Raw genomic sequence first — 16,713 nt, 5'->3', positions numbered from 1 at the left:
CTTCTTTATCTTTGGTTTTGATTGTTTTGCTTGAGGACAAGCAAGTGTACAAGTGTGCAAGTGTTCAAGTGTGGGGGTATTTAATGATTGCATTTTATATAGACATTTTACATACCATATTATATGATTTTCTTGTCTTTTAGCATATATTTTGGTATGAATCGATGCTAGTTTGTGTATTTGTATTTAATTGTATAGGTAATTAGGTATTGGGATGAAAGAATGAATTTTAGAACAAATCATACGCAAAATAGAGCTGAAATGCAAACTACAGGGGAAGCATGGGCAAAAGCACGCATGTGCTTATGCCATGCCCTTTATGAGAAAATCCTCATCTGGCTAAGTACGAGAACTGTAGCACGGTCAGAAGCACGCCTGTGCTTATGCCCATGCACTTTATGGGAAAATCCTCATATGGCTAAGCACGGGAACTGTAGCACATTCAGAAGCACAGTCAGAAGCATGCGTGTGCAAATTATAGGCATTTCCAAAAGAAGAGAAGAACGGTATTGCCGCAAAACTATTGTAGTAAGTAGAAGAAAAAGCATGACTTCGGTGCCCAAAACACGGGTGTGCTTATCGGAGCACGCCCGTGCTTCACCCGGTGCAAATTACAGGTTTTGCTTTTTTTCAAGCCAAAACAGTGCCTAATACATTCACAAAAAGAGCACGGTCAAGAGCACGGCCAAAAGCACTACCGTGCTTGCCTTGGTAATGCCTTTTTAAGCTCCAAAGTTAGGTTTTCAATGCGACTTTTTGCTAGGGTTTCTTCTAGATCTTCTTGGAGGCAGTGGCTGGACTTCATCTTCCATGGATTGGAGGTGGATCTAAGGTGCTCGGATACTGAGTAGAGCAGAGCAACATCGGTGGGACTTCATTGGAGTGCCGTTGGTGTGGTTTGGAAGCAAAAGGGGAGTTTTTCATGGATTATTTCTCTTTTTTTTAGTCTTTCATATGTTTGTAAACTATGACAGGCTAACTATGTTTTGGTGCCACGGATTATGAATATTGACCTATGATTTGTTGATTTTAGTGCATGTGATTATTGAGTTTCCTTAAGAACTCCCTTGTGTTTACTTGGATTATTTCCTTGTGTTGATTGTCGTTATCTGCACGAGCATTGATGTGGCATGCATGTCCCCCATAGTTGCAATTAAAGCCAAGATTGCAGGTTAACCTTAGATTGATTTCTCGTTGTCTAGAGGATAGGCCTTATTCATCTTGCTAGGGCACACATTAGGGAAAGGGGTTGAGTTTGCTCCAAGCATTGAGTGAGGATGTGCATTATCAGATCCACCGTAGGGGGTCACTACGGTCCAAGGAGGTGTACATATAATCATTGCCTAGTCAATGCATCTGTCAAGGGCATTAGTTTGGGACAGTACTCTATCTCTGTGATTCTCACCTAATTCATTTCCAGCCCTGCTTTTTCTTGAGTCGTTAGTCCATTTTATTCTTTTACCTTTCTTGATCTGAGTAGATATTAGAAGAACAACGAGTGCTGAAAGCTTTACTAGTCCCTGTAGATTTGACTACCCGACCCATTCCGGTACACTTTACTACTTGTATGACCCATGCACTTCGGTTACACAAAAGGCGTATCATTAAAAACTTCAAGTTACAAAAACAGTGAACATTCTATCCAAGACTATCATTGTGTGTGTTTTACAACTCTCTAATTCACTTCTTTTGACTAAAAGGACTTCAATAAGCAAAAAATCACAAACAAATTCTTATTTGCAAGATGGCAGCTTCACACATCTTTTAAGGTAGCCCTTTCCCGTGAGCACTCATTAAGTGGCTTTCACACTGTAAGAGAGAGATAGCTTTTTCCACAAATTTTACCAAAATAATATGGTAGTTTTTACTTACCTAAAGAGGTATCTCTTTCTCTCGTTAAGGCATACCTAGTATCTAACTTATCGAGAGTAGCTTCACACTTCTAATAGGGGTTGCTATTTCCATTTCTCAACTTCTCTTTTCTTTTCATTTTTCAAAACATATTCTTTCAAATTTGCAAATTTTTTTCTCAATTCAGCTCCAAGAAGTAAAGGTGAGCGAAACTTAGAGAAGTCTGACCCCGTCTAATTTGCTACAATAGAGAAGTTGTATGCTCTAATTAGGTGAATAGTCAACAATAGCGTGCACACTAAAAAAAAATAGAACTCAAAATGGAACAAACTCGTATGTGTCCACCCTAATACTAAGAAACTCTCACTATATTAAATGCACCATCATAAGTCAAACTTGTCATGTTAAAGAGTTAATAATGAAACTTAAACCCCTTCCCCACAATTAATTCATACATTGCCCTCAATGTGTGTAAATATAAGTATCCAAGGCAATATAAACAAAATAGATTGTGAGTAGAATATGATTACTTCACCGGTTTAACTTGAAAGGTACAATGCTCTTTGGTACCGGCCTATTGCATCCATTGATGTGTCCTAGCAGTTGGAGGTCACTCAAGGTCAAGAAATAACCGAGTGAGCATCCTCTTTGTAATTGATGATGTTGGGTGTTGCATATAAGTTCTACGAAGTATATGGAAGACATTAAAGCTCAACAAAATCAAAATAACAAAAACAAAAAATAAGTTCTAATAAAAATCTCAAAATAGATACAAAATAGACAGGGCCAACCCTTGCCAGAATACTGAATACAATGTTTGAAAATGAAAGAACCAACTGAAATAATAGCACCACCTAATCCCCCTCTCACCGTCCTCCCTATCCTCCTCTCCAACGAATTTCATTAATTCCACCACACCCACCTCCTCCACCTTCCTTCCAGCATCGACATATGAGAAATTGAAGCACAAAAAAGGCATTGCCAATGATGTCTTCTCCTTGTTTGTCAGGAATGTATGTGATCTGATCTATACACCAATAAAATTAAAGAAAATTTTAAATTGATTGATGAATGGAATGGATTCCTCGGAGGTGGAGCTCAGTCACTCCATCTCTATTGTTTATAATTATCAGCGGCAGGCCAAAAGTAATGGAGAGATCTTGAAGATTGCCGTCGGCGTTGATGCCCTCAGTTAGTCTGGTTCGTCTTTAACCCTAAACCTTCGGTTATTCATTATGGGCGTTCTCTTCCACCAGTCAAACCTTTGTATTATTATTGCTATTATCATTTCTTTTTTTTTCCTTTCTTGGATGATGCTTGATTTAATTTCCCATTAATTAATATCATTATTATCCTTTTGGCAATTTAGGCATTTTGTTATTTCAAGACGTATTTCTCTTCCCAATATATGTTATTTTTCCCTAAAAAAAATACATGTTTATTTTCTTTTTTTCTAAAAAATATATACTCTTTTATTTAAACATATTTTTCTTGGATTTGATTTTTTTCTCTTTACATTAGAGCCTTTCTTAAAAAAAATCATTTATATTGTTTCTTATTTAAAACTTGCATTGTTTACTGTGCCCTGATTTCATCGTTTCCTTCCTAAATTAGATCATGAAACAGACAATGTGAGCTTCACAGTCACTCTCATCCTCAACAATGGTTGTTTTTCCGAGTATGCTCCTTATGCCTGTCTCTTGGGAGATACTGTCATCAAGTGTCTTCTTTGATATATGCTTGATTTTTTTATAGATATATTTTTTAGAAAAGGGGAAATAAAATGATTGATGTATTATGTTTTAATTTATAGAGATAATTTGTTATAAATTCCTCAAAAATTCTATAATTGCATATTTACCCTCAGAAAAAACATAATTGTATATATACCACTTTAAAATATAAGTAATTACGGATATGCCCCTACTATTAGATTCCATTAACAGAAGTTAATCAACTTTATTAACTATGGTTGTAACATGGATTAAGATATACAAAAGGTTCAAAATAATCCTTGTATAACTTAACCAATATAGTACCCCAACAAAAACTCCAATCTCTCTCCCATTTCTCATATCTCTTTCTCTCTCTCTCTCTCTCTCTCTCTCTCTCTCTCTCTCTCCATCATTCTTCCATTCAGCCCTCGATGAGAAGGTCGATGCGGTGCTAAAATTGGCCCGGCGATGACAATCAAAGTGGGAATTCATCCCTATTCTCCTCAAAAACATTTAAGCAAGACGGTTCTGAAAGTGAGAAAAGAGAGATACTATTTTTACTGAATAGATTGATGTCAAGTACAAGGGAAGAGAGACAAGGGTAGGTTGCAATGCAAGGGTTGGATTCACTATTGAAAATGGTCAATGGATTATATCTAATTTTAATTCTGGCCATAACCATGAGCTTGTTCAAGAAGATCAGAGATATATGATGAGAATTAGTAGAAAACTTTCAGATGCACATGCTTTTACAATAGATAAAATGGATGAAGTGGGGATAAGGCCAGTCGATGCATACTCATGTATGGCAAAAGAGGCTGGAGATGAACAATATGTAGACTTTTAACAAATTGATTGAAGCAATTTTTTGCAGAACAAAAGAAATAATGTTTTAGAAGTAGGTGATGCTCAACATTTAATTGACTACTTCAATAGCTTACAAGTTGGTGATCCTTCTTTTTTTTACTTAGAACAAGTTGATGCTAAAAATCACATGACAAACTTTTTTTGGAGAGAGGGAAGATCAAAAGTTGATTATAGTTATTTTGGAGATGTAGTAATTTTTGGAACAACTTATAGAACAAACAAATACAATATGATTTGTGCACCATTTGTTGGTGTCAATCATCATTTGCAAAATGTTTTATTTGGATGTGCGTTCTTACTTGATGAGACTACAAGCTCTTTTATTTGGTTATTTAAGACCTTCATGGAAGCAATGGAATGGAAGCAACCTCAAACTATTTTTATAGATCAATGTGTTGCAATGGCAAATGATATAGAAAATGTCATGTAAAGATCACAACATAGGCTTTGTTCATAGCACATTAGTCAAAATGCTGCAAAGAAAATATCAAGATACTATAGTCAGGCTAATTTTAAGAAGCTCTTCAATTCTTGAATCTAATATTGTCAAACAATAGAAGAATTTGAGTTGCAATGGAGTTCTTTACTCAACAAGTACAACCTTCAAGAGAACTCATGGATCCAAAATCTATACAAAAATAAAGAAAAATGGGCTCATGTTTATAGAAAAGATACATTTTTTAGTCAGTATATTATCTTCTCAACGGAGTGAAAGAATGAATAGTGTTTTTTGATATTTCACAAAAAGACAATGACTTTGACAAAGTTTGTTCGAAAATATGAAAAGATAGTTCAGAAAAGATGAGGAAAAGAATTATTTGAAGATTTTCATTGCAATCACAGTCAATCAATCAAAATTTTCAAGGCAAACAGTATGGAAAAGCAAGCGGCAAACACTTACACCAAAAAATCTTCAAGAAGTTCAAAGAAGAACTTATGGGCATCATTTCAATTGCTATACAAGATATTAATTCAGATTATTCAACTCACAACTACAAGTTCATAGGAGAAGCAACAGGAAAAGGGAACAATGTCACTTACAGTTATTTGGATGGGACTATAAGTTGCAGCTGTTAAAAATTTAAATCAGTGGGTATACTATGTTCTCATGCATTGAAAGTATTAAATTGGAATAATATATTTCAGATACCATCTCAATATATATTGAAAAGATGGACTAAAGGTGCTAAGTTTGGGATTCTATGCCATGAAATTGATGTGGACAACATTATGGAAGCAAAAGATTTATTTTGTTTAAAGCAGCAGTTGTTGTCTCTAAAGCCTTATTAACCGAGGAAACCCGAGCTTTCTTTGATACTTGCTTGGATGATGCCCTTAAAAATATCGAAGATATATTACAAGTCAAGTCCAAAAGAGATCTCAATTTGGAGCATTTACATTCTTAAAGTGCGCATGAAGTCATCGACAAGCATCTCAATAACTCTTTAGCCTCTCAAAGGAAGCTTTTAAATCCTTTATCAGTCCATCAAAAAGGAGTATCAAGGAGTCGAACGAAAAATTGTTTAGAGTGTAAGCGGAAGAAAGGAAAAACATCGGCAAATATGTTGATTGGTAAGGATTTAATTGCTCATGAAATTGTTCTTAAAATCTTACCTTTAGTAAGTTGTCTATGTTTATTTATTGTTAATAAAATCCTAGTTTTAATGGAGTATATTTTTGACAGGTTCAAATGTAAAAACTCAACAAATAGTTGGTGACTATACAATTGAACCAATGATGCAGCAACCTAGTACATCTCAAGATTGTCCAATGGAGTATAACCCTTCTTAAGTATCTATATTGTTATCTGCCAACACTTGTTCACTGAATTTTGTTATGTATTGTAGATATTCTTAAGTGTAAAAGGATATGTGATAATATTTTGACGTTGGACACAATCCCAAGCTAAGGATTCTGTTGTGTTAGATTAATGGATAAGTGAATCTTCATTTTCTTATCTTCATTTTCTTATTTAAAATAGTTCTATTTTCAATTACTGCAATAGTTTGTAATATAGCTATACAATTTATATAGTTTTATTGGTTAAAGCAGCAGTTCTAGTTTATCTTCTTATATCTGTTTAATATACATTTGTTTTGAACTTTTACCCAATTGCCTAGAGATCGTTCTACAATATATGCAATTTGTTTAGTTCTAAGAATTAATTTGGCTTTATCTTTGATATAGTTCTATCTTGAGTTTTACAAAATCTAGTTCTACGTACTATTTAGTTTAAATATCAAATTTGATTTATCTTCTTTGTTTTTGTTTTGAATTATTCTAGTAGTTTGTAAGGTTAAGGGAATTTTGCTCTTTTTGCAATTGGGCAATCTGGTCATGTTGTTTATGCTCATTTTTTGTTTGTTATGTTACTATTAATTGATAGGCATGACCAATAGGACACTAGGACACCACAAAATTTAAATGTAGATAGAAGAATGTGGGGTATGTGATTTATTAATTAATTTTATTACCTAATTAACTAATATATTATATTAATTAATGAAATCTCATAAGCGAATAGATAATAAACTCATTTAAAAAATGTTTAAAAATTTTAGTATATGAAGTTATGTCCATTTGATTTTTTTACTTAATTAAATAATATAATAATTAGCAAAATCAAATTAAAATAATAAATTATTTAAAAATTGAATAATCATAGCACATGAGTTTTACATATAAAAAGATATTCATGAATTCCTTTTTGAATGAGTTGTATTTTTTATTCCCTTAACCTTTAAAAGATTCCGTTAATGAAGTTTTTTTTTCATCAGTTAGTAAAGCATGTGCATTTAATGAATGGACATATGGCATAATATTAATGGAAGACCAACGCAGCACTAGGTGAAGCTAGCTCCATATAATTTTTTCTTCCACTATTGATGCACGTTGACTTTCCCTTGAGAAACTCACCGGAATCCACTAAAATCTTGACGAAACTTGTCTCCAGCCGCACAGGTTCTAGCCAACTCTACTCAATTCGCCAAAAGAACCTCTCTTCTAATTGAAAACCCTAGGGTATTTATAGTATTTAGTCCGCCACGGCCTCACCACACTAGTTGTGGAGGGCGTGGTAAGTACATTTGTTGCTTGGGCCCCAAGTCACACCCTAGCACTGTCTATCTTGGCGTTCTGTGGATTAGTCATGGCCATTATGATTCACTATGGCCGTTGTTAAGGCCGTTATGACTTCTGTGTTGTTCTCTATAATTCCACATTGACACAGCTTGATAATGGTCATGATAAAAGTGGACAATGGTCATGGTGAAATGTTACCCCATCCATTGTGAGCCATGGTGCTACTTTGGTACAGCACATTGATTTGTTTTACTTCTAAACGCTTCCATATTTGCTTCTCTGGCCCTAAGATAGAATAAAAGCTCGTGGTGAACAAAAGAATGAAATTATCTACTAGTTTGGTGCTAACCATGTAAAATACCATGCTAAATGTAGTATAAATGATATATAAAATACATACTTTCAAGAACTTATCAATGTGTATGTTGGTGATTTCAAAGATTATGACAGTGCATCCCCATAATAGAGGCATGGAAGGTCATCTTCTCAAGAACCCTGAGATGTAGCTGTTGACAAATCATATTATAACATCACATCAATTTAAAATCGATACAAAAGTTAAATAATTTTTTTATTTTGTTTGTAGTAAAGGGACATATTTAGGGGTGAGCTTTACACTACACACACACACACACACAAATATATATATATATATATATATATATATGTTAGTCTTAGCAGGAAAGTAAATATTAATCCCTACTCACTAAAACAAATAAATAACGATGGAAACAACAAACAGTGCGCAAAAATTGCATAGAATCACCATAAATTAAGCATTAATACCATGAAGATTTTCTTGTTCCCATGATTCTGGGAATGTGAGAATAAATGATTTCGTTTCACCTTTCTGAATACCAATTATCGCCTCAAGGAAACTAGGAAGAAGGTTATTTTTCTCTTCTGTAAGCAAGTGAAAACCTAGAAGAAAATCCAGTGAAGATTTTTTTTATTAGGATAACAATTCAGTACAATCAATTAAACTTGATCTTTAAATTCAAGAGATAACTTAAGCAAGCTAAAAGATGATGATAATGGAGATTTGAAAAGGAAACACCCAAACCTTTTCTTTTAGTAGATGGTATTTTCTGACGAGTAATGCTATTTTTACCGAATAGGTTTCCCGAATAGGTTTACCGAATGACGTAGATATCAAGTTGGAATCCATGTCAGCATCCACATCATTCTTTTTTTATCTCTTCTTTTTTTAAAAAAATAATTTCTCTTTATTATCTAATCCTAAATTTAAATATTTAATCATAATAGATAAACCTATAAATGATAAACCGAAAACCCCCTCCTTAAACCCTAAATTGAAAATGACAAACCCCTTTTTCTATGGGAGTTTGTGATTTTCAGTTTAGGGCTTATGATTTAGGGTTTAAGTTTTTAGATTTTTAGAGTATAGATTTTGTAGTATTTGATTTTCTTCCCGAAAGCCTTCTCTAGAAAAGAAAATATATCGATTTCTTATGGTTCCATCCTTTAATAGCCTTATGTTTCTTTTTATGATGCTAAAACCAATATCTTGAGTGTAATACCCTGAACCTTTGGAAACCTGTAAGAAACTTTATGCAGGGTATTATCACTATTGTAATAAGATTTTTCTACAGAGCAGTTTTGTTGAGAAACCCAAGTGGAAAGAATAAGGACCTAAGTTTGAAAGTTTTTAGAAATTTTGGGTTCACAAGTAATAGAAAGTTATGATCTGAAATGTTTTCGAAAATCAAGGACTGAGAGTTAAGTTTGCAGGGACCTTTTGGAAATACTATTTCATGATTCAAGGACCATTGGTGACTTTTTAGGGATTTGTTTGTAAGGAATGTTTTTTCAGGGATTGACAGTGAATTTTGGCAGAAATTTAAGTTAAGAGATAAGGTGTGGAAATGGGTGGCTTTTATGTGGTTTTCTTCTTTTTTTTCTTCATAGGTTGTAACAATATTCCGGGAAAAAAAAGAGAAAGAAAGGAAAAACGGGAGGTTTTGAGGTGGAGGATTTGGAAATCATCGGAGGGAGATCGCCGGAGAGATGACCTTGCTTGGTAAGAGTTTTCTTGGTTGAATTAAAGCATGATGGTTGGTTAAAAGCTTGAGCAACCATGCTAGAATTTTAGTATGTTTTTGTGAGATTTGGGTATGGATTTGGGTGGTAGAAGCATGGTTGATTGTTGTAGATGATGAATGCTTCAAGTTGCTTTAGAAAACCCATGTATTTATGATGGATCTTGCTTGGAATGGAGGATGAATTTTCGGATTTACTGTAGATTACTGTAGCACCCCGGGAATTAGGGTTTGTTTTAATTAATTAAGTGGATAATGATGATTAGGATGGTGATGATATTGGGTGGAGATTAAGTGGTTAAGCTTAGCCCAAATTAGTTGAGTGGGCTTGATTTGATTGAGTCAAGTTCATTCAATTGGGTTCATTTGGGTTTGAATGAGAGTAAAGAATTGGTTTGGTGCAACCAAGTGAGAATTAATTTGATTTAAATTTAATGTGTAATTAAATTGGGTTGAATTCAGGTTAAGTTGGTTAAGGTTGATTTAGGCTTGGTTCAGATTTTGGGCTAATGACTTTGTGGTGATCCAATTCAATGAGAATTGAGTTCAGTTGAACCAAGCTGGTTCAAGAGATTTTGTATAACAATTGGAATTGGTTCAATGATGGTTGGTGAAATTAAACTTGGTTCAGTGAAATTGAGGTTGTTTCAGGTTGGTTAAGAATGGTTTAGCCCAAATTGAGTTTGATTTAAGTGTAAGTGGAGTCTAGTTTGATTATGCAAGGTCGGGTTTGAATCGATTGGAGTGAGTTGGCTCAATTAAAGAGTCAGTTATTTGTTTTTTGTATTTTCTTTTGGGTTCAATTTCGTCATCAACCTGCATTTTAGTTATTTATTTTTGTTCTCTTGTTAGGCGTTGTTCAGGCTTGAGAGAGAATTCTAGCTTTAGAGAGAAACCCAAGGGAGACCAGGTGAGTTGGTGGTGCCTATTATTTTGGATAATTGGTTAATTGTTACTATTGAAATAATTTTTTAATAGCCAGTATTTTGAAATAATTGTTTAATTATTTCATTTTATTATGTTTAATTTTGTATAACGTTAAAGGATACTTATATTTATTTGTTTAATTATGTATAATGTTAAAGGATACTTATATTTATTTGTCGTTGTGTCATGATGATCATATTGTTACATCTGACTTTATATAATTATACGTAGTTTCAACTGTGGAAAAAACATGTATAAATAATTAATTATTCATTTAATGTATATATGTTAATGGTTACCTATGCTTTGACTTTGATTGATTTGTGAAAACCATGTGGGTGTATTAAAATGTTTACTGTCAATGCTTGTGGATTTGGTTTGCATTCCTCGTATAAGAATGGTGTCCTGGATTTGGACATGTGTGTGTGATGATTTTCTCAAGTTGGAAATTGGAAAGAATTCCATTATTGCATTGGATTTCGATGGTGACTATGGACTTTAGTCCGACACTACAATGTGGGGTTCCACGGTCTGGCCTAATGGGAGACGGCGTGGTCAACCCTGGTTATGAAGTGCACAGAGCTATTGACAGGGGATCTTTTATGTGAGAAACCTGGGGTCACCACACATGGATCTCAATGGCCAACTTCAAGGTTATGAAGACCTTGGCGGCTCTTAACCTAGTCGTGACGGTGGCTAAGTCGGGGAGTGTTTTTAAGCCGATGATTTGAGGGCGGATTTTACTTTACCTGTTATTTTTGGATTGTGATGAGGGGGCGAAGCCCAACAGTCGCTCTTAGGAGGGCAGTTTCTCACAAAAATTATTTTTCCTTGGAAAAATTGATTTGATGGTGATTTAGGATGAATTTATGGTTTAAAAGCTCTTTAAAGCTATATTTTGCCGAAATTCTAGTATTTGGGAAAGTGGGGAAATTATTCGAGAAATTGATCTTAATATACTTTATATATGCTATATTAAATTATTTGAAATTATTGAGACACTATTAACCAACTAAAATGCATTGCAGTTCCAAGAGCAGGACCCTACTAGATTGCCTGTGCGAGTATAGAGCCAGTCAGGGTTGTAGCGGGTCCATTTTCTTTCTATTGTGTTGGTGTCGTGAACTTGTAGCAGTTGTACCTAAAAATTGCAGTAATTATGTTTGTTGTATTCGTGTATTTGAACCTGCAGTTGGTGTAAAGTTGTCAGTTATCTTTTGTAAGTTTGATTTGGTTGTTTTTCTTCAGGGGTGCCAGTTTTGCAATTAAAATGGATTTTTAACTGATGCGTGCCACATTTACCTCGGTAGAAGGGGTGGGTGTGACATTGAGCATAATATTTTTACCAATTATAGGCCTCATCAAATGAAGTAAATGATTTTCCAATTTCAGATATTTGAGAATTATGTTGAATGCCTTCTTTTTGCACTACAATAGATGGTCTTTCTATGCAATTAATGTCACTATCACAAGAATCTGAAGAACCCTCTACAACCATATCATCCATGCTGTTTTGAAAAAATTGAAAAACCAAAATGTTACATAAACCTCACAAAACCTAATGAACATAATCTACATGTAAATAGAAGCAAAAAATTATGTTCAGTGAGTTTCCTAATCAATATTATGATCTCAACAATGTTCTTATCAAAGTTTAAAAGCAGGACATGGTTTATGTACAATTCTTTAATCTTCAATCAATTTAATGAAACAGACATAAATTCCATATATTGCATGAGGATTTTAATCAAAGTTTAGCAAAAGTACATGGTTTACAATTCTTAATCTTCAATCAATTTAAAGAAGCAAACTTAAATTGCATATATTGCAGAAGGGTTATGTTCTTTAAGAACATTCAAGCCATTTGTTTGATGAACAAAATTAAAAAATGAGGTATGATCCACAGTTCTACATCTTTTCTAAATTTATGAACTTAAAATTCATATAAATCCCCAAAAATCCAAATATTATGTGAGAACAAGATTACATACAAAATGTCCAAATTTCACAAAAATCCAAGGATCACTTAGAAAAAGAAAGAAATCATTCTAAATACATAAAAAAAATCCAATAAAAATATAATTTAAAAAAAAAAACTAACAAATCTGAAGAGAAGAATCTATACCATATCCACGGTTCTACATTCTTTTCTAAATTTATGATCATAAAATTCATATAAATCCCCAAAAATCGAAATATCATGTCAGAACAAGATTACATACAAAAAGTCCTAATTTCAAAAAAAAACAAAATCCAAGGATCACTTAGAAAAAGAAAGAAATCAATCTAAATATCTCACAAAAAAAATTCAATTTACAGAGTTTCTATTAATCCGTTAATAAAGCATGTGCATTTAATGAATGGACATAAGGCATAATATGAATGGAAGGCCTATACAACACTAGGTGAAGCCGGCTCCATATAATTTTTTCTCCAATAGTGGAGGGTGCATGAAGAGATTCAATGCCGTCTTGGGATCCTCTCAACCTCAACCATCGGAGACCTATTGGGGGGAGTTAGTTTAGGAGTTCTTTTATTATTCTTTTCCTTTGGATGATTATTATTCATTGATTCATACTTGTACATCCCTTAGAGGACCCCAATTTGAGGGAAATTGCATGCCAATGTACCTCAACTTTTATTTGTGAATTCTTTTGGTAGTTCAATATTCTTTCTAGTCTTTTGTGATTCATTGCATGCTTGTTAATGATATCTTGTTAATGTGATGGGGAAGATATAGGCACACATTAGAACACCCATGCTCTGCTTGATCTTTGCATGTGCTAAAGAGATTAGGTATAGCTAGGTTTTTGAATTGGTGTTTGATTTGCGCTTTTAATTGAGTTCTTGAAATTAAGGTGGACATAAGAGGCTACTATAGAAGAGATTCCATTTTAAGTTTCTAGTGTTTTAGATCTGGTTGCTAAGATATTGGGACCAATAGGCCCTTGAATTCCCCCAGTGCAATACTAGATCGAATTGTCACCTCTCAACGCCATTTCACAAATGACTATTAAGGGAATCATCATATGATTACCCAAACTCCTACCAATTGCACTTAATGATCCTCAACTATATTATATTAATTAATTTTGTAGAACTAGAATCAAGAAACAATGTAGACATTCAGGCTATTGATTAAACGAAAAGAAAGTAATAGGAGCCTCTCGCCATTCTGTTAGGAATATAACCATTGTGCTCACCTACAAGGTATTACTTGATGACCCATGCACTTGCAGTATATACAAACTTAACTCACACGCCTGTCACACATGCCCCACTCTCGCTGTCTATTTATTTATTTTATTGTCATTATTATTTATATATCTTAACCAGTTCAGTGTTCTTTACTTATTGATATAATATGATGATGTTTTTTTAATGATGATGTTTTTTTTTGCCTTGGTGTGTGTTAAGCTTTTGTATGATTTGATATGATACAATGAATTATTGTATAAAGATCAAGTATATCACAACCTTAAAATGCATATGTTTGAATGAATGCATATATTATTATATATATTATTATTATTATTATTATTATTATTATTATTATTATTATTGTACTTGAATGACATTAATTGATCATCTTTTAATATTTTTAAAATTTAAACCAAGAGATAAGATAGTATTGGTGCTGTTGTGGGAGATAAGATATTGATGAATTTAGTGCATGGTTGAATGGATTTTGGATTGTTTCAAAAGTTAATTTTTTTTAATAATCATTATCATATGTATATATACTTACTCTTTGTAAAGATATTATTCTATGAAGATTTATTACCATATACTCCATGTGTATAATATCTGTAATTGTCAATCTCTATAATTTTTACACATGGAGTACATTGTAATAAATCATCATAGAATAATATCTTTATAGTTTCTTTGCCTACAATGTATAGTTATTGATGTTTTCTTGGGATATATGTTAGGATCCCTATACCTTTCACATGCCACCCTTGTGTGTCTCGTCTCATGTTCCTTGTCTTCCTATTCCTAACACTTCTTTTTCTTTTTGTTTTCATTTTCCTTGTTTTGTTTTCAAATTTGATAGACTCATGTGCAGTTAAGGAAAATAGGTCATTGTCTCAAAGTCAAACAAAGGCACACATTAACCAATATAGTATATGCAAATAAAAGAAAGAGGTCCTTGTCATTAGGTAACAAAACATTATTTATTTTTGGTTAGTTAGGGCATGGTGTTGAAAAATCATGGGAGATTGAAAGAGACATTGTTGTTGTTAACAACATAATTAAATGATGGAAGTGGCATTTACATGGATGGATCATGGTGAAGAAAAAACATGTGAAATTGTGAAGAGTGATTATAGGACAGGAATAAAGACCCAATCAAAACTAGACAAATGTCTCTCAAAGAAAAGGCTTGGAAAGGGGACATATTTGGGAGATAGAATTAGGAGTGTAAAGATATTATTCTGTTATGATTTATTACCATATACTCCATGTGTATAATTATAGAGATTGACAATCACACATATTAGGCTATCTCCTAAGATAGGAATGATAATCACACATATTAGGCTACCTCCTAAGATAGGAATGATTTAGCATTATTTTCTCCTTTATTGAAGCAACTAATTTGTATACATGGTTGTATATATTCATTACTACATCACAAAAATTGATTATCTTCCCACAATCTTTCATGGTAATAGAAGAATCAACATCCTATGCCATGACTACCGAAGCCTTTTCCTCCACTACCACCGTAGCCTCTATTACCCTTGATTTGGAGAACCAATATTACCTCCACCCATCTGAAAGCACTTGTGTGAACTTGATCAGCGATGTGCTAACTAGTATAGATGATTACAATCCATAGGCCCTTGCAATGACCATGGTTCTCAAAGGTCATAACAAATTTAGTTTTGTTGATCGAAGTCTTCCCACACCGTATAGCACTCATCCTGATTATGCTCGATGGTATCATGTCAACAACATTGTCAAGTCTTGGATTCTACATTCAATCCATCATTCTCTTGCTCATACAGTTCTTTATACCAAAGATGTTGCTATTGAATTGGCTGATCTCAAATCTCAGTTTTCTACTATCAATGGTCCTCACATCTATGAACTTGAATGCCTCATTGCCATGTTATGCAAAAATGATGATTCTATTGTTGCTTACTATAACAAGCTTCGTGGACATTGGGATGAGTTGACGCTAACTAATACAATTTTTTAATGAGCTTGAATGATACTTTTTCTGAACCTCGAAGCCAATTTTTAGTCACTACAAAGCTACCTTCTATTTGTCATGCTTATTCCTTATTAATCCAAGATGAAGCACAATAATTCCACTATGAACCATTTTAGCCTACAGAGCACGCAACCCTCCAGATGCATAATACCTATGAAACAAAACTCAAAACTTTGAATAAACCTACTAGTTCTCACCAAGTCCATGCTGCTCACTCTACTCCTACTTGTTGAAGATAATGCTGCACTCATTGTGGCATAAATGGCCATACTCAACAAGTCTGTTATCATTGACATGGTGACAGTGCTCCCCGGAAGTGCACGGAGTTGTCGAAGTAATAAATCCCAGGTGAGTGGGGTATCGTATCCACAGGGAAAAGGGAATAAAAATACTTAATTTTCTTCTTAACTATATGAAAGATGAATAGTGATATGTGTGACAAGATTCAATTCTCAAAAGTAAAGCAACCCGAAAGAGAGCAAAAGTAAAGGAGAAGGCAAGGCAATCGATAAAAATGGGGTACTTGGGTATTGATCCGCCTAGAAAAATCGTTTCAAGTGCAAGAACTCTTTATTATGCTTCCTAACTAATGAAATGGTGAGTCAGGGATATCCTTTAATGCATGGCCCTGAATCTAGGGTTACCAAGCCTAATCCTCTACATGTCCCGGAGGAGAGGTTGAACAACCTCTCAACCTCGCACTCGTAAGAAGAATTGCATTAAGCTCTGGGGATTCCAAGTGATAAATCTCTTCCTAATTGTAGACCTAACCCTTTGGTCGAGAAGAAAGGTCCCTAACCACAATTAGCCCTAGATGCTAAAATCACCTCAACACTTCACTCTGTTTCACTTGCAACTAAGCCCCAGCGGAGGGTCATCCCTTAGCTCATTCGCTCTATTATGGCCGCAAAGAACTCGAGGAATGGAGGTAGAATTTATCACACTGAAGGGGAAAGGGGACACTCCTGTACCTCTTGACTCACCCTCT

At 33.9% G+C, this 16,713-nt stretch overlaps 1 long non-coding RNA gene across 1 annotated transcript; it reads left to right on the top strand.

Annotated features, from left to right (window-relative positions):
* Nucleotides 1-9,434: 9,434 nt before the first annotated feature.
* LOC120255375 lies at nt 9,435-11,628 on the top strand. Its single transcript, XR_005534992.1, has 3 exons — nt 9,435-9,555; nt 10,427-10,484; nt 11,530-11,628. It is a non-coding gene; the product is annotated as an uncharacterized LOC120255375 (long non-coding RNA).
* The last annotated feature ends 5,085 nt before the right edge of the window (nt 11,629-16,713 follow it).

The sequence above is a fragment of the Dioscorea cayenensis genome, unplaced genomic scaffold, assembly GCF_009730915.1.
Source record: "Dioscorea cayenensis subsp. rotundata cultivar TDr96_F1 unplaced genomic scaffold, TDr96_F1_v2_PseudoChromosome.rev07_lg8_w22 25.fasta BLBR01000978.1, whole genome shotgun sequence".
In the NCBI taxonomy this organism is placed as follows: Eukaryota; Viridiplantae; Streptophyta; class Magnoliopsida; order Dioscoreales; family Dioscoreaceae; genus Dioscorea; species Dioscorea cayenensis.
This window is presented reverse-complemented; position numbering and strand designations above follow the sequence as displayed.